The 20,157-nt window shown below is 37.8% G+C and overlaps 1 long non-coding RNA gene across 1 annotated transcript in view; it reads right to left on the reverse strand.

The window, feature by feature from the left end:
• Window positions 1–20,157, reverse strand: part of LOC119539400 — a 316,501-nt gene that overhangs the window by 181,816 nt on the left and 114,528 nt on the right. Inside the window, exon 2 of the long non-coding RNA XR_005217866.1 lies at window positions 19,393–19,537. This is a non-coding gene — a long non-coding RNA (uncharacterized LOC119539400). The remainder of the gene's footprint in view (window positions 1–19,392; window positions 19,538–20,157) is intronic.

Raw genomic sequence — 20,157 nt, forward strand, 5'->3', positions numbered from 1 at the left:
TATAGAAAACTTTTTGTTTCTAATGCAAATACCGGATAATTTGGTTATGGGTGGGGATCATGTTATGTAAGGAAATGTGCACATCTTTAAATTGTGCAGAGTGCATATTACTAAGCTGTACTGACAGACTGAGACTTCAGCAGTCTCCACCTCTGAGTTCTATTTCAAAATGAAATAACTGACAGAGCACATATAGGATTCCCCCTGAAGGAGAGAAGGTGCAGTCCCTATAGTTCTAAAGTCTTACCAAATATGCCCAGAACCCAGAGCTGAAAGAGACTCTTATTTAGCTGTGGGGAGAAGAGGCCAGGGGGGTTGACTCTGCTATTCATATAGTTATAACCACCTATCTAGTAAGCATACGGAAAACTTAAATGGAGAAAAAAAAAGATTTAGGAAAACACAAATACACAGAATATTAGAAGTCCTCCTTATGTCATACTTTGCTATTAATCAATGCTGCTTAAGTGAAGAAAAGAAATAAGAAGTAGGATCTCAGCATTTCTGAGGTAGTCTACACCCTTTATGTTTCAAAGGGGAAGTATATTAATTTCACCAATTAACTTTTAGGCTTTTAACTAGGTTATCAGTGTTGTTAGCTCTTTTACAGAAAGACATGTTTTAGCTGGGAGGGCCAAATTCTCCAATGCCTGTAGCCCTGCCTTGTCCAATAGGGCTGCCATTAGCTACACGTGGCTGTTGTGTGCTTGACATGATATTAGTCCAAACTGTAAAATACACAACAGATTTCAAAAACCTTAGTACTAAATAAAGAATGTAAAATATCTCAATAACTTTTATATTCATTACATGTTGAGATAATAATATATTGGATACATTGGTTTAAATAAACATATTATCAAAATTCATTTCACATGTTTCTACTACTGTGGCTACCAGAAATGTTAATTGTCTTGACGCGGTTTGCATTTGAGGCCCACAGTACATTCCTCTTGGATAGTTCTGGACTGAACCAGTCAGAGAAGAAGGTAGAGAAGAAAGGCCTAAAAGCAAGTAGGGCTCAGAAAAATTGCAAGGCATACAATCCCAGCCCTGATATCCCATTACCCAAAGTGATGCAGAAACCTTGATACAAAAACAAACAAACAAATAAACAAACAAACCTATGTACCTCTAGCTTTGCTTTTAATAGACAGGTCTTTTAAAAGCATCAATAAACATTTATTGAGTTGGATCCATGACTTTGAGGGGATAACAAATGAGCAGTGTAGACAGGGAGAATGCATTAAAAATATCAATAGATGATAGACTCTATTGAGTGTAGTATAGGCAAATAAGTGATACAGACACAGTAGTTACTCCCTTCATAGCCATAATTTAAAACCACTTGGCACAAATGGTCTATTTCAGTGGTCAGCAAACCACTGAAGGCAAATGGGTCAAATCCAGGCTGACACCTGTTTTTTTAAATAAAATTTTAAGGGAACATAGCCATTCCCATTCACTTACATAGTTATGACTGGTTTTTGTGCTACAACTGCAGCACTAAGTTCTTGCAACAGAGACTGCATGGCCTGAAAAAACCTAAAATATTTACTATCTGGCCCTTTATAGAAAAAGTGTGCTGACCCTGGTTTACAGTCAATACTCAAGCCAAAGTTGTCCTTTTAAAACATAAATCAGAGCACATTTGTCCTCTGCTAAACTTCTCCAATGGCTTCCCATCTTACTTGCAGTAAAAGAGAATAAAATGTAGTCCTTGCCGCATCTCTGTGAGAACAATTAGCTGCTGGCTCTTCCTGCTCTACCCCACAGCAGTCTGCTTAGTGTTCCTAGAACAAACAAATAAGCTCTTGCTTCAAGGCCTTTCCTTTTACTATTCCTTCTTTCTAGAAGGGTCTCACCCCAAATATCCACCAGGCCCCCTCCCTCACCTCCCTCAGGTCCTTCTGCAAATGTCACGACCAATGGATTTAAAATAGATACCTCCTCCTCTCCATACCATGTATCATCAATTGACCCTCTATCTATTTCACTTTTGTTTATTGTTTTTCATCCCACTAAAAAGATGGTTCATGAGAGCAGATATTTCTGTCTATTTTGCTTGCTGCTGTATACTTAGCACCTAAAACAGTGCCTGGTTCCATGAATACATAAAGAGTGACTAGAGAGCTCCTTGTTATTCTAAGTGCCTATGAGACAGTGAAATGTGGTTCCTTCCCTAAGTGGTAAGAAATGTAATCAAATAATCAAAATAAATATGTCTGGACATAGAGGAATAGATAAATGCATGCATTTTCTTCCTCCCTTCCTCCCTCCCCTCCCCTCCATCCATCTATTCTTATGGGACTATCCATCAATCCAACCATCCACCCACCAAATAACGGAAATATTTACAATGCTGGGAGAAGCACAATGGACTGAGGCAAGCATCAGTTCTATCCACAGTTCATGTTGAAATGCTTTTTGGGAATGTGTTGTACATATGGCAGCCAAACAATTGCTCATGCTGAGATACTGGAGGGAGGATGTTTCAGAATTTATGATGACTTAAACCAATGTTTTTCAAACTTTGTTCAGTAAAGTTTTTTTTTTTTTTGAAAGGAAATATTATAGGACTCCCAAATAAAACTTAGGGGGCTTGGTTGAACAGGCAGTGTTTATGAGAAGCCCAGAGAGATGTTACTTTTCCCCTTCTCTTTCCTCTAACCTCCCAGGTCTTCAAAGGCAAGACTACCTGGAACACAATTGAAAACCATCAACTTCTACAAGTGGTACCTCAGAGTTTTCATCACTTTTATAATTTCAAAAAAATTATAAAAAGTTGGAAAATATTAGAAAAGCTAGAATTGGGATTCTGGCTGGGTTCAATTAAAAGACTTTGCTCTGTCACAAATATTTCAGGGTGTGTGATAGACCTATATATTAATAACAAGACATCCATCTCAGCTGCACTACTAGCTGCGTCTTAACTATTTGTCTTTTTGTAATTAAATGGCAGCCAAGATAAATGAAAATGTAGACATCAGCAGCAGTAATCTGATAAAGATCGAAATACTAGTACTGCTGACACAGCAAATACAGAGCCAGCCCTGAAAATGTGCTCTTCATTCACTTCTGATTGAAAGGAATGCTTCCAAAACAATCCTTATACAATTTTCCTTCCCCTTCTTCATATCCTGCTTGCTAATATTTGGACATATGCTTCTGGGAGAACAAAAAGGTCCACTTTTCTGTTAAACAGTTTAGCTGCTTATCATCATTTGAGTCTACCTGGAAAGCTAAGTGATACATCACTGCCATTGTTTGCCATCAATCAGGAAAAGAAGTAATCCTGCAATTCGCCGACATCATCCTACCAACGAGCCATGAAGTGGTACGAAGTAGAGGAACATGTTTGTACAAAGTTTTGGGGTCCAACATTATACTGATTGCTTTAATCAAAGACACTTAAAATTCGTATCTATCTCTTAATCTGTACCTATCTATCCTACATATCTACTATACCTGAATGAATAATTCAATTTTTCTTTTTTTTAAAAATCAAACTAAATTAGATTTGTCTCCATTCTTCTTCCTGTCTGTGCCACATGCCTTCTGCCAGATGGTGCTCTGGGAGCCAATAGCACCATACCTACGACAATACCTTCACTTTGGGCTTTGACCATCAGCAAAGTGCTTAAATGTTAACTACCTGGAAGGTTAAGGTAATTCCACTTGATTTAAAAGAGAAAAGTATTTTTATCTCTTAAACGTGAAACTTAGATACGATAAAATGTAACTATTAGCATATAATATGCAACCATCAACACTTAACAGCAATGGGAGTTGTTAGCTGTACCCCTACTCCACCTGCAGCCCAGTTTTTCATGCTGAAGACTTTATTCAGATAGCTTTACTTTGAAGACCATGGACTATGCATTTATGTTTCCAGGATTAATTCACCCACGAAATAAAACTTTTCATTCATGAGAAACGGACCAACATACGGCTTAATCCTAAATGGAACACTATCTTTTCTTGAGCCAAAAACAAACGTGTTGTTAGCCACGTCTCAAGGTTAAAGCTCAATTTTAGGATGGAAACTTCGATTTAGTAATAGGGTCAATTATTGCTCTCTTGGAATGAAATTGTCAAATTCTGTGTATTCCTGCAGAGAGCTTTCAAAACAGAAGTAAGACCATGAGGAGCTGATTCAGTTACGGCTTGCTCCGATGCCAGGTTCAGAATCCAAGTCCTTGGACGTGGCTCTTCCATTCCACGTCAAGACAGCCTTTAAACAAGTCATGGACATTAGCACTCAGGGAAAAGTTCAAGAGTATAAACAAATGCCTTCTGTGCTCCAAGTCAAGTCTTAACCCAACCAAAGCCATGTTTACATTTCCTACCATGGAAGAGCAGGCAGTCATGTCATTAAATAATAAAAACAACACTTTGCCTCTAACCAATAGCAAATGTAATATACATCAAACCACTTCTCCTGGAAACCACTCCATGTGGTTATAAAGCTAAGTAGAAAAGGTACAGAAAATATTGAGACACGAGTTGGACTAGGTGTATTCATGTACCAGCACTATGGGAAGGTAAGATACTGAAGAAGAGGAAAAGGGGGAAGAGGAGAAAGAGGGAGGAGAAGAGAAGGAAAGACAATATCTTTTGCAAATAGGTACACTATGATTCATATATGAATATCAATGAATGGCAGCACAATACTAATTACATAATACAAGCTAAAATAGTGAAATGCTAATTTTCACACAACTCACAGTTTTTTAAGAAATTATAACACCCATTTCTAGTTAAGTTTTGGTAAATTTGATCTTGTGATAACAGATTATGGATTACACTATAAAAGCAAGATGGACATGTATACCTACAAAATAGCCTTTATCCAATAATCTGATTTTCTGTATCTCTCAATAAAATTTTTAAAATCCAAAATATGAAATATGTACGTGTACTAAAGTGTTCATCCTAGTTTAAAACAAAACAAAACAAAAAACCTTCTCTGGTTTAAGACTGTATATTGCATAATTTGCCTTTTTTTATTCTTAAGATGCTCCTAATTTTATCTCTTTTATTCAACTGGACTATAAACTTCTTGAGGGCAGTAATTGTGGGGTTTTTCTTTCACTTTGTGTATTGCTGCTATTCAGTATTCATTACTGGTAACATAAAAGTCTAATCAGGTGGCAGATGAGCAACTGATCTGGTTTTCCTAAGTGGTCAGATTATGAAGCTGAGGGAGTAATTCTAGGTGTGTCTTCAAATACCCATAAGGAATTTGATTTCATAATACAGGTCTTCATAATAACTGAAATCCTGCCAAAGTAATAGTGCTTTATACCAATGTTTTAATGTACTTAAAAACATGTGCCAAAAAATAATAAATGAGAGTAAGAATGAGCTCCTAGAAATTAAAAATGTGACTGCTGAAAAAAATTAAGAAAAGTGTTGGGAAACAGAGTCAAAATCTCCTAGAACATAAGGACAAAGAAAAAATGTGAAAAATATGAAGGAAAGATAAATATGAAGAAAGATAAGATACATCATGTGACTAACAGAAGCTCCAATAGGAATCAAGAGAGAAATGTTGGAAAATATCAAAATAAAAATAGAAAATTTTCCATGGCCAAAGGGTGGTGTAGTTTCCAGATAACTCCAAGTACTATTTAGGGTTAATAAAATGCAAACATCATTATGAAATTTGAGAACACCAAGATTAAAAGAAATCCTTTAAGTTTAATGAGGGAAAACAATGTTGAACCTAGAAAGAGAACTTTTTTTTAAAAAAGACTTGCATTCCTTCTTCCACCAAGAAAAAAGAAAGATTATACACTACAGGCTTAATACATTGTACAAATTGGTACAAATACCAAATATGAAGCAAACAGAAGGTTTTACATTTCAATCAAATGATAAAATTACACGAGTCTTCATTTGACTTCTTACACTTGACCACTGTCATTAAGAGGCACAGAGGTCTTGAAATAGGAATAGGAAAGAAAAGAATGTAATCAGAGCTTCTTAATTAGCCTGTTACAAACAGTATTTGCAGATATAACATGAACAGTGGTTATCTGTTGGCAAGTTTTAGAATCTACCTGTATACATAACATGGGAGACCTCATACTGGTTACAGAATTGAATGGAAGTTAAAATCTAATCAATGGGAAAGTAAATGAAGAGTTTACATGTTTTAGAAAGCAGAAGGATATGGAGAGCTAGAGGAAGGACAAATTACCTGTATCTTCATTTAATGAAGATTTTAAAATATGCTATGTTAAGTTACCCAAGAAAACCAGCAAAACTTAAAAAATAAAAAGGTGTTACAATCATTAAAAAAATTTGTACTGAGGAAAATTGTAGGCTGTGAAGACACATGGATTGGTGTTGGTGTAGGGCTGATTGATTTTCTTTCTGTTTTTACTTTTAATATTAGTAATTGACAATGAAAAATTAAGCAAAAAAAGAGAAATAAAGGCATGCTGCATATTAGTATAGATTACAGAAGACATCTGGGAGAAACTGGAGCACTTAATTTACAAGCCGGAGAAGATCATTTTCATCCTAATAGTATATCCCGCAAGTGATTTCTGAGGATCATGAGGCCCCATGTCGGCCTGAGCTCATCTTCAGAGTGCCTCTGTGTTCATCGCGGACTTTTTCATTTCAAATTAAGAGGAAACTGGCTGATGTGATGACTGCCAGGGGTCCTTCTCAAAATGCTGGCGTTTGTGCAAAGGGGCACAGTTCTCAAACACTTGGTACTGTCATGGTCAATGCACAGAGCTGGCAACCTACATTCTTTTCAAACTCTTTTGTTCTTCAAAGCATGATGATGCTTTTCTACTTTATCTATTTGTCGGTCTATCTATCTATTTATTATCCATTTATCCTTTTACTCGATATTTCCTCTAAAGATTTCAGGATACCTTACACACTATTTTGATAGCTCTTAAGTGAAGAAATTGTTTTGCAACTACATGAAAAGTGGAAAGGAGGACATCGTAAAGCTCATTTTTTTTAAATGAGCAAACAGGCATAGAAGTAGTGGCATTGTCACATGAAGTAGGGGCAAAATTCCAGTACTCTGACTTCCCAGGTAGCTTCTTTTTGAGATATAACAAAGTTATTTCAGAGCATTTATTTCTTTATTGTGGTAACATAAATCTGTAACATAAAATCTGCCATTTTAACTGTTTTTGAGCGTATAATTCAGGAGCATTAATTACATTCACAATGTTGTGCTTCCATCACCTCCAACTATTAGCAAAATGTTTTAATCGCCCCTAATAGAAACTCTGTAGCCATTAAGCAATAACTCTCCCTCATAGAATTTATCAATGATTATTAATATAGAAGTTCCCAAGGTTATAACAGTTATGCACAAACCAGAGAACACAGTTGTAAGAGATTTCCAGTTTTTAGTTGGTTTCATTCAACCTATTTGAAAAATAAGACAAGGAGGTTTCAGCACCAAATTAAAAAGATACACAAACATACATATTTGCTTTCTCTCAGTTTTTCCCAAAAGCAAATTAGCCATTTTTTAAATGACATTTGAAATGAAGAAGCTCTTGCATGACTACTGAAAAGAAATAAATGAGGGGAAGGGCAAGGAAGGGGATCAGAGGGGGAATACGAGCTGGAAAGCTGGAAGCTGTGTGCCTCCCACACAATTCAGCAGGATTAGAGTAAATGTCACCCAGTTCAACTTTGTCTCATTTTAATAAGTTTTCATAAACTTCCTGAGTATTTCATGAACTCCTTATTAACAGAGGGGGAAAGGAAGCTTACATGGGTTCAAGAAAAGAAGAAATGTTTCTAGGTGGAATTATAGTAATGCAAGAACAAGTAATCAAAAATAACTATATATTCAAGTTTCAGGATATACTGAGTGTTTGCCCTTCTAAAGCTTTTGAGGGTTACAAAAACTTTTTCCAACAAAACCCAAATGAATACTGAGTTTTTCCTTTGAGGGGAAAAGATTATTGTGAGCAGAATTGTGAGGGAGAGAAGAGCAAAAGGCAGTTGAGAAAACTGCTTGTAACGATGACTTCTCTATCGAGTGTGAAGTCACCTTCAGAGTGGCCTCGCTGCCCACCCAGGAGTGCCCTGAACAGTGGGTCCTCCCTGACAGATGAGCCAGGTTGCTCAAATAGAAAGCAAAGCCTGGGAACCATCCCCCAGAGCGGTCAGCTTCGCTTACATTTCCTACTAGCAGGCAGACGGGAAGCATTCTCAGCTTGACAAAGAGGCAAGCAGAAGCCAAGACTAAAAGTAGATTGCATTTCTGAGATTCTAACATTGAAAGAACGGAAACCATATGGCGATTACTTTGTTATTCAACTGAAGTCTTCAGGTGCCTTTAAATTAAAAAGAATATTGTCAATCGCATCCCCAGATCCCTTTTTCTCCTCACCCACCCTCCCTTTTCTTTTTAAACTTTACAAGCTCTGTGATTTAGTAGTGGAAATTCCCTAAATATAAATTAAGCATAAGGTCCACCCAAGATTCCTCCTGGCACTCACCCAGCAGTTTGGCATTGAAAGCTCTCATATGACTCTTGGGAGAGTAAGTTAACATGTGTATGTGTGACTTCATTTTTCTTTCTTTAGAATTATTCTTCCTAATGTAAAGATATTCGTTGAAAGTTACACATCTAGTGTAAGAAAGGATGAAATCTCCCTGAAGAAATGGAACAACAATCCTGATATGTAGGTCACACCTCTAGGAAATGATGCCCAGTTTGGGGGTAATGGTAACTATCATATAAACAGATTTCCTACTCCATGGCCTAAGGGTCTAAGCCTCGATTCCCTCAACTCTAAAGACATAGCCACGATGGCTGTATTGGTCAGGACAGGCTAGAGACTGCTGCACTAACAAATCCCAGTGACTTACAATAACAAGATAATTTCTTGCTCCCACTACATGTCTAACATAGGTTGGAAGGTCTTTCTTTTCATCACAGCCTCTCAGAGACCAGTCTGAAGGAGGTTCATCTCAATACGCATTTCCCCCGAGGTAGGAAGATGGGGATGAAGAAAATTGTACACGGATTCTTAAAAGCTCCATCTGGGATGTGACACCTGTGACTCCCTGCTCACATTTTCATAGGCCAAAACCACAATCACATGGTCATGTCTAACCCCAGATGGGGCAGGAAAGTGCAATGGTGCTGCATCCCCAAGGAGAGGAATCAGTGTATTTGTGAACATCTCTAATAACTACAGGAGTCTTACAAAGGATTGACTGCACAAAGGACCCTCCTAGAGTCCATAAAGCTATCACTTAACTTGAAGGAGACTGGACAATGAGTCTATGACAGTTCTCCCTACTTTGGAACCTAGAGATAATCTGGCAGGTTAAGCAGGACATTTCATTCCGTTGTTGAAACAAAGATAACAGAATAAATGGATGCATGATGTCATCTATGTTCTTTAAATGGCCTCTCTGGTTCTTACTGGACAGGGAAAAGGTGCTTAGTGTCAAGTGAGCTTGTTCAGACAGAAATTCATAAAAATATACGGAAAGAATCTCCGGGCTAGTCACTTAAAGGGGACCAAGAGAATATTTTATCACTCACCTACACTTAATGGAAATGTTAATCTTCTTCCCACTAAACACTCAGGACCGAGTATTCCATTTTAATATGAATAAGTCCCTCATTTCTTGGTACATATGGCACAGAAAAAGAATGCCTGCATAAATCTTGCTTTCCCAAGAAACAGTCCAAAAAATGTGTTATCTAAGAGAGAAGCTGAAGGTCAAATGAGAAAGGATACATAGAAGAGGAAACTTATTTTCTCTAACTCAGAAATTATTTTCTAACATTCCTTCTGTGGTATATTAACCCTGCCCTACACCCTGAACTTTTAAATGGGGAGGAGTGAAGGAAATTTATTACAAGGAGACTTGGAGAGGCTTTTAGTCATGTTAGAATACTGCTTACTATTTACTAGATACATGGAAAGACTGAAATAAAAAAAATTCATGCCAACAGAATCTGTACAAGAGACCAGCTGTTCTTATTTATTCCAACAGACTTGGTTATACAGGACTCCCAGCTCCATTATCCAGGCTCAGCAAACTACTCTGGCAACAATTGCATAGGCTTTGAAGCATTTCAGGTTGTGGGACGAGGCCCTTGTTTTATAGAGAAGGGCTGAAGATTGTTTATTCTAATAAGAACTCTAAATTCTCCCTGAAAGTGATGAAACCCGACCAAGAAAAGAAATAACTCATCGTAATGCAGGCTCAGCCCCTAATTACTTTCCTTCTCCTTTTCCTGCCCAGCACCCGCCTCTCCCGGCCAGTCTCCACCCTCATGGCATGATGCCTGACTGCATCGCATGAAACAGGACCAGAAGCAGGCGATCACAGCTTAGCACAGTCTTTGACTGGTAAAGCCTGAATTCGTATCCTTTCATTGGAGAGTGCCTTTGGGCACACTCTTCTCATTTGAGAGGTTTGTGAACACTCTTATTTTTTACTTTTTTTTTTTTAACCAACATCAGTAAATGAGAGTCGTATAACTATGAGCAAGTAGCACTAAAGAGCACTAGTATGTACTGAAAGGGACTAGTGCAGAAGCAACAATTACAATATCAACTGACATTTAACGAATATTTTCTATGTGCCAAGTTCTGTGCCAAGAGATTTATCAGCTCATTGAAACCTTAAAACAACCACATGAGCTGCACCTAGTGACTTGCTTCCAAAGAGTCAAGTATTTAAAGGAGAAAAAAAGGTAACTTTCCAGGGGGAAAGCTGGCTGATACAAGCTCAGTCAGGGGATCAAGGTCAACACTAACAGTGATAAATTATATTGATAGTATGTACCTTCCACGTGAGGTGGGGAGAAAGGCACTTCTCCTCTGTGTTCTTCTTCCCCCAAAGCCAGGGCCCCAGTCTAATCACGAGAAAAGCATCAGACAAATCCCAGGCGAGAGGCATTCTAGAAAATACTTGCTTAGCACTCCTTAAAACTGCCAAGGTCATCAAAAGCAAGGATAGCCTGAAAAATTAGTACAGCCAAAAGGATACTACAGAGACATGATGAGTAAATGCCATGTGGTATCCTGGATAGGATTATGGAACAGAAAACGGACATTTGGTAAAAACTACTGAAATCCAAATAAACTTTGGAGTGTAATTAAAAGTAAAGTACTAATGTTGGTTCCTTAGTTTTGACAAATGTACAGTAGTAGTATAGCATGTTAGCAATATGGGAAACCTCTCTGTCCTATCTCTGTAACTTTTCTGTAAATCTAAAACTCTTCTAAAATAAAAAGTTTATCTAACAACCCTCTGAGGTTGATGCTCTTATCTCCCTTCTAGAGCTGAAAAACCATCGGTTAAATAATTTCCCAAAGTAATAAGCTAGTTAAAGAGCAAAAGAACTTGGTTAGGTATGTCTACTTCACTTTTGAGCACCCAATGGAATGGGACTGTGGGAGAAAAGCTTGCATAAAATACATTAAGACTATTTAATGCCTGATATATGCTGAGAAACTTAAACTAAAGGGGTTTATTTCATTTACTCATAATGAACTTCAATTTTCGCATATAATTTAAAATAAAGGGGCCATAACATTACCTTCTAAATATTTCATTTTTAATTTCATCACAAATGTCAATTAGTCAATGCTATCAGTGAATATCATATTTAAACAAAATTAGCTTAGGGTTTTGCGAAAATGTTGGTATTCCAATATTCTATAAAAGAAGAAAGCATTAGCAAATGGACATTCTACCCAGCAATGACCTATCTTTCAGCCACTCTCATTTGTTACCACCCACATTTTATCTTCAGATACACCAAATGGATATTTCGGTTGCACTGAGCTCAGCCTGCAGCTATAACAGGATGAGTGGATTATGACTTGGGGAGCCCTCCAAAAGGAAATGACTACATCAATATAAGGAAAAGCTAACATACACTTTGGGTTTCTTCAGATCCTGAGAGATATAAGATCAGCCACGGCTGCTCCAAAACCTGAAGAAAACTAAATGCCCTCTGAAATATAAATTCTAACAGTGTTATCTACTAACCCAATGTTTCCCACAGTGTTAAACCAGCCTCCCTGGGAAAACTCCAATATCCTTGCAGGAAGGCTCAAGCAGTCCAAGACATATTCTTTTTTTCCTCGGGACTTGCCAAAAGCAGACAGCAGGATTCAACAAATATTTCCAAATACTGTACTTAATATATTGTTCCCTGTGAGAATATAAAGAGGAAGTGATCCAGCAAGTAAGAAAACAGCTTGCCTTCTGTGTGTGATTAGATTAGCCTGCCTAAAGTCAAGTTTTTCTCATCTTGTTCTATTTATAAGTCTTTTATTTTTTTAAAGCAAGTGATATCTTGAATTATTGATTTTACCACTCTTGATTTGTCTCAGAAATAACTAAAACTCTCTTTTTTTTTTTTTTTTTGGTCCTTTATACTTTTTTGTCCTTCATTAACTAATTACTTAATGGTACCATATCTGTTTTAACAGGAGGGAACCATGGAAAGAGAAAGGGGGAAGTAAGTATGACAAATTTTCCCACAGTATCACAGCTAAACAGCAGTATAGCAACAGATGGGGCTAACTCTCCTGATTCATTGGACAATGGAAATATAACCAAATCCAACGTTTAATTTCTTCCCTTCACCAATAAGAAAGAAATGAATCAAGTTCAAGAAGTCCTAATCATTTCCCAGACACACACACACACACACCTCAAAAGCAGCTTGGCAAATGCGGACGGGTCCAAAACAAACCCTTCCTCTCAAGATTTCTTGCTATTTTATAATTGAGCACATGAAAAATCTGTTCATTTTGGAGCCCTGGGTGGTTCAGGTCAGAATTTTTTTTTTTAAATTCCTAATCTCATACAAGCATTGAGAGGGTTTGTGAGAGGTTCAATTTCTCGGCTCTTCGTGGTGAGACAGGAGAAGGCTGCCCTTTGGGTTCTCAGCATTTAAACCCTAGATGAACATCTCTGAGTCAGCCTGAATCCTGATCCCTCTGTAGCCAAACTACACATATCTAAACCTCCTACCTATATCTCCCACTGTCGCAGCATTCCAGATGGATGGAGCACTGAATTCATCATGCCAATCTCCCACCCTTCAAATCGTGCCCTAACTCCTAGAAGGATACCTGTTGAACACTAAAATGATGGGTTTCAAAGCAAAAACCTCACAAAATAAGGAGAGTTCAGACTTTTCAAAGCACTTGCCAATAGACTTTTTAGTGTCTTTTAAAGTCTTCACTAATGGTGTCAAGTCTTTGAAACGATTTTCGTATCTGCTTTTGGCTTTCCAGAAGACTGAAGTTGTCTTAACTATCTACATGGTTGGAGAAGTGTATCTATGTGAGACATTATAGAGCAGATGAAACAGATATGTAGTAAAATGAACCAAAATGACAATGTAAAATCTTAATTTTTACATGTCCATTTTAGAGAATTTTCATTTTAGCATTATTAACTGTTAGTGAGGCTGCAATTATGCCAAGTGTCAAGTAGAATCAATTAAGCTAATTGCCATATGAATAGCACTAACCACATGACAGAGCCTTGAATAGTACCTGGCACATACTAGGCACGCAAATAATTGCTGAATTAATCAATCAATCAATCAATCAATAATCTTTGACATCTTCTACTAAGCAGTCATCTTGGAAGAAAAGCTCTTCCCTTCCAGGCCTTCAAAAATGTTTCCAGATAACTTTTATGAGTATACTCTAAAAATGCTATTTCCATGTTTGCCTGCATTGTTTTAAATACCCAGGTAATGCATACGAATATTAGAAAGTTATTAAGAACTTATAAACACAAAAAAATCATTCAATTACTTCAAAATCATCTACAGATAAAAACTTCTAAATTTATGTGTAATCTTCCAAACTGATTCCAATGCTTGCCCACACAACTATGCATGTTTTAATGCCTCAGTTGGTATTTTACTGTACATTTCTACAATAGTTTATCTGAAAAAAATCTAACATTGATTAGAAATTTCATACAAAATAATCAAGAATAAATAAGTTTGTGATGAGCATTCTTGTAGCTAAATCTTTTTTATTCAGGTTTTTTTTACTGCCCTAGGACAAATTTGCCTAAAAAGTGAATTGCTAGAACAATGAATAAGCACATTTTATGACTTTGATCCTATATTGGCAAATTAATCACAAGATATACAAACTTTCATTCTTCCAAATAGTATATGATTTTCCAATATTCATATCCATGCTAAATTTACAATTATTCTTCAACTTAGCCAATTCAATAGTTAAAAACTGCATCTTGTTTTAATTTACATTGCTTAGAGAAAGGCTAAGTTTTTTCATGCATGCACCCAAAAATAATATGCATAATATTTTGAAGCATCACTCAAGGGGTATACTCGTAACCAATAACATGTATTAGTAGCTTTTGGCAGCTAATAATTTTCACACAGGCACAATATCTACTGAAGTCCTTGTGTTAACTATCTTCATCTTTTTTTAAAGATCAGTCAAAACTGTAGAAATTTCCTGAAGCCAGGACAGTTCAACTTGGATGAGATATGTAGTTTTTCTATATGTGATTTTTCTACTAATACCTTCACCTTATTGTCAGATACTTAAAAATGTCTCAAGACATTCAAACTCTCCCTTTATCTAATGGCCTACTTAAATTTTGTTTTAAATTATTGTGTTTGTGTGTGTGTGTGTGTGCGTACTTATATATGTGTATCTATGCATACTTCCATATAAGTGCATGTATATAAATACATATGCACACACATACACATACAAACAGTCTGCCCTTGGTCTCAGGAAATCATTTATGCTAGTGTCTTCCTGTTTACTATTTAAAAGGAGTATCCAAGGGTTGTTCTCACTACAAAACACCTCAGGAAGAAAATGAAACATCATTTTGTTCAGATTCTTCTCCTCACCACTCAACAAGTGAATGAGTTACGGGAAAATAAGACTAATTTAGGAATATCTGACCTGATAACTCTATTGAGATGCCCTGAGCTACAGCTGCTCTCTCCAGCAAGCGAGACAGGCTTGTTTTGGCTCCCCCCTCAGAGGGCCCAGGCCCACACAGCCATCATAACTGACATCTGTGGGCAAGACACCCAGGGGCTTCTCAATCACATGAGCCTGTTGGAGAATGCCCGCTCACGCACCTGCTGCAACGGTGTGAGCTCTGCCTGTGGGTTTCCCTTGATTGATGTTGGTGTAACTGCTTCACACTCTCTGTGGGTGAAGGGAAGTGGGCTCTGCTCAAAGCAGTTTGTGGTGCTTTGCACTTCCACTTGAAACGACACAGGACTAGCAAGTTACAGAGGTAGGCACATGTTTCTGCAGGCACTCCATACCCACACTGACCCAACAGGCACAGGACCTTAAAATAAAACAGCAAAAAAAGAGGCTTTGCAAATCAGGAAACAACCAAGTGAAGGAAGCATCTGTCCCTTTCACCCCAAACAAATGCCTGATGAGTCACACACAGACACATACACAACACTGAGGACCATTGATTTCACTACCTCTAAGCCTTCTTGGAAACTGCCAATTTTAAGCAAATTTGTTTCTTGCTGGAACTATGACGGGAATCATAGTCTCATTCTGACCCAGAGGAAAAGAATGGCTATTTGAGCTAATTTTACAACTTTCAACAAGGTACTATTAACCCTAACTAAGGAACGGGTTGCTATAAATCACCTCCAAGTATATAATGTTTCATCTTTTCACATACATTTCTTATTTTTGAAACAAATTTTTAAGTCAGCCAAGAAAAAGACCCAGAACCAAAGCCAGTCTACCATGCAGATCCCTGGATGAATGAGCTGGCTGGATAAGGCCTCACCCTGTGCTCTCCTTTCAGTCTTCCCATCTGCTATGAAGATTGAAGGCAACAACCATAATTTTAGAAAAAAGCAGGATGACAAGAAAAATCAAAGCAGAAAATGTCTGCATATTCTAGCAAAGTACATGTTAGAAATTCACAAATTGTATTCCAAAACATCTGTGGCTTTTTAAAAAAACACTCCATATACCTATTCAGGGGACCTGGAGAAATTCTAGCAAAAATGAAAAATTGTATTAGGTTGAACTATATGAAAGCACCATTTTTGTACCACTGAAATAGTAACAATTTCATATGGCTCAACCTAAGTATTTCCTTAGATTTAAACTTGCCACAAAACTTTGGTTATTTGGAAAAAATCTTTAAAGTACAAAGAATTTTCATCTTTATTTTCCCCTGTTCAGCTACACTCTTCCCTCTTTTATTATTCACTTCCTTCATATGTTTATATTGTGATATTAATTTCATGTGTCATCTTGACTAGGTTATGGTGCCCAGTTGTTTAATCAAGCATTGGCCTGCTTGTTACTGTTATTGTAGATGGAGTTCCATCTATAATCAGTTGACTGCATCTACAACCAAAGAAGGACATTGCCCTCAGCAATGTGGAGAGTCTCCTTAGCCAATCAGTTGGAAGTCTTAAAGTCCAGAGGTGAGGATTTCAGAGGTCAGAATAAGAATATCTGTCTCAATTTCAGCATCACCTCTTATTGGAATTTCCAGCCAGCCAGCTTCTCCTTGGGAATTCAAACTAAAGACTCTAGCATCACTTCAACTGGAATTTGCAGCATGCAGCCTGCCCTATAGAGTTTGGACTTACCAGTCCCCACAGTTACATAAGCCAATTCCATAAAATAAATCCTTACACACACACACATCCTTGTTGATTCTGTTTCTCTGGAGAACCCTAAAACATACTTAAACTTTTTTAAGGTGTTGGCATCTAGTTCTTGAAACACACACACAAACTCACAAACACACACAACTCCTTAAAAATGAGCAAATGCAACACTTTTGAAGACTAGATAAGGCCCTGTGATCTACTGGGTTATGTTACCTGCCCCACCCCACACTACTTCCTATTGATTATACCCACAAGGGAAGCCATATTGCAGTCCAAAAATTCCAACACAGCTTTTATGACATTTATATTAAGTTTACCTATACTTTGCAAATCAAAACTCTTCTGAAAACTACAAACTGTTTCAATGCACTGCAGAGAACCACAACTTTTAACCAAAAAAAATACAACCAAACAAAAAGCACCAATCATTATCACATGCCCACTATCTGCAAATGAACAACAAAAAAAACGGCACAGCCACTAAGCTGTCAAGCAAATCTGTAGCAGTGGCAGTAGCTCCTGAGTTCAACTAGTTCATGCTTTGCCAGATCTACAAACTAGTGAACATTTCAAAAAGGTAGGTTACAAAAGCAAAAAGCACCTGCAGGAACCACTATCCCAGTAACCTTTCTTGTCCCTCTTTCCCCTTCAAGTCTGATGATTTGGCAGTTCTGGAACTCTTCTGAGAGAAGTCAAGGCTCACTCTGCCAGCCCCAGCTGTTCAAAGCTCAGCCCAATCTGTTCCATACAGTTGGCTATATTATAACAATAATGTGGCTACAGTTCACCTTCATTTGCTGCAAAGATCATTAACTACCCCTCAGAGAGATACAGTATTAAAGAAAGAGAGTGCCCAAGGCATAATAAATGGAAGTCCCTGCGCAACATAGTTCAAAAAAGGTAACATGATGCCAGCAGGGCTATCTGACAGTTTCTATAGCCAAACGAAAGGGAAGAAAACAAGGGCAGGAGGGATGGAAAATCCGAATGAGTAAAAAGAAAACCAAGAACATGCCTGGCAAGCATGTATGCTCATGTGAACAGAAGGGAGGAGAGAATAGAGAGAGAAAAAAGAAATTTTGAAATAAAGGTAACAGGAAATTTAATGTTAAATCACAGTGCTGACATGATTCTACTTGTCCCACAGCTCGAAATTCTACTATAAAAGTAGAAGTAAATTTGGAAGGAGAGTAAGAACAGAGAGAATTAATCATAATCCTATACAGGAAGATCACAGTATTCTAGACAATTTTCAGTAAGGCAAGAGATGGTGAATTCAGTGGAACCTGTCTTTAAATCACATGCCTGACCTCTCATTCATAAAGTTGCTGAATTATAGTGTAGAGTAGGGTGTGTTTCTTCACTCAATAGATGCATTAAGTTATTAACGTCTTATGTGAGCCTCATTTGAATCTTGCTCACCAACCACTCCTTCTCCCCCTACCCAATAAACATCAACCAGTACTATGAAAAGCACCCAGTGATCACAGGGTCCCTTTCATTGAAAGTTCTACATGTGATATAAATACCTGGGAGTTCGTCAGTCAATAATCATAGCACCATAAGCGACATCTTGTTCTAAGTGAGTTGCAATCGTTGTATAAAACTAAACCAAATTCCAACCAATAATGGATAGATAATTGGAGACCCAGTGGAATTTAATGTTAATACTATGTAGTTAAGGTATTAAAAAGCAAAAATCAGATTCATAGTCCATACTTTACCTTCATTATCCACCTTCTTTTCTTTAGTTAAATCTACCCTTAGAGCAGTGGTTCCAACTGTGGGCAATTGTGTATGGTGTATTTTTGGTTGTCTCAACTAGGTGTTGGTGGGAATGGGGCACCTGCTACTGGTGTCTAGTGGGGAGAGCCCAGAGATGCTGCTAAATGTCCCAAAATGCACAGGACACACCCCCACAACAGAGTCATCCAGTGCACAATGTCAACAGTGCCAAGGTTCAGAGACCCTGTCCTAGAGATGTTTCAGGGATTAAAATCTCTCTTTTGATATTATATATGCTTCTTTTTAGTAACAGAGCAAAAGGGGCTTTTAAATGACATGTTGCTATCATTAAAATACCCTTTCTCCATGTCGTAATAACAGTTATAGGGGTGGAAGGCAAGGAGCAGAAATTAAAGCTAATTTTGAATCACAGTGGAACCTTGGTGAATCCTGTCATGGCACCAAACTTAGCCTAAGCCTCCGGCTAGAGATTTAATTACTCAAATGTAAAATAATAATAATAATAAAAAATACCATAGTCTAATTCAGTTCACCTAGAAAGACGCTTCAAAATATGGAACAAAAGACCTTAACAATGAGAATTATATTTTTATAGAGGAAAAACAGCCTGGGATGCCCCTCATTGACATACACACACACACACACACACACACTCAGAGCCATACACTCAGAGACACACTCACAGGCATCAAAACCAGAAGACTCTCACTAAAACTCTTATACTGGAAACTCAATTTTAAAGAGTTGTGATTTAACCCTTTCCTGAAAGAGAGACCACACATGCAGACTAATCACCAGCCTTTGATGTAGTCATCTGTCCTTAGCCAAAGAGCCTGGTGGAGTCATCCTCACATTTATAATGCTTGGTAAAAAATAATTTGCTGTGAGGTAATCTAGTGTAAGCTCAGGTCATGTCCTGACCTTGCCAAATCAACAGAACGCCTTTCCTGTGCTTTCGCCTTCAGACTGACGTGGCCGCTCACCTGGTTGGCTCGCTTCCTGCCGTCGATCCTCACTCATTTCCTCTGGGTTTGAAGTGTGTGGGGCGGGTGGCAGGAAGGTCTGACATGTTCGGGCTTTCTGGCTTTTTGGATCCTTCTTGGCAGTCACAGTTGGACTCCACAGCTCCTGGGAAGGAATAAAAAGGAGGTGCAGTCTTGAACAAGGATAGAGCTGTGACTTCCCCATCTACGGAGAGCATGTCCCGCCCTGTCAGGATGGGGAAATAGCCTTTGAAGTCTAGCCCAGGGCTCCCTAGAGCAGAGCATACACCTGCCATTGTTCCTTCCAGTACAGACTTCCACTCAACACAACAGAGGCACAGTGAGAAAGGGATGCATTTGCCGACCTTACGTGAGGGTCTGGGAGAGGGAAAATGGACTGTGGAAAGGCAGGAAACGTGTCCTCATAGTCAAAAATTGCGGGTTTTTTGTTGTTGTTGTTTTCTGTTTTTTGTTTTGCTAAATGTTCCCTCTTATATGAATAGGACATAGAATATGAATTTGAAACTTAATTTTTAAACTATCCATGTGTAATTCAGGAGGAAAAAACCTATCATAATTCTAGTTATCCTCTCCAAACCTGCTTTTGTAAGCAAATGTTGGCAGACTTTCTCACCGGGTGAGGGGCTTAGCTCCCAGTTATTAATCTGTGGTTTTAAAACTGAGGGAAAATGGGGCAAAGGGATTGGATCATCTTTACTGTAATCAGGTAAACTGAAGGAACCTTTACTAGCCAATATACTTATT

The sequence above is a fragment of the Choloepus didactylus genome, chromosome 7 (genome assembly GCF_015220235.1).
Source record: "Choloepus didactylus isolate mChoDid1 chromosome 7, mChoDid1.pri, whole genome shotgun sequence".
Taxonomy (NCBI): Eukaryota; Metazoa; Chordata; class Mammalia; order Pilosa; family Megalonychidae; genus Choloepus; species Choloepus didactylus.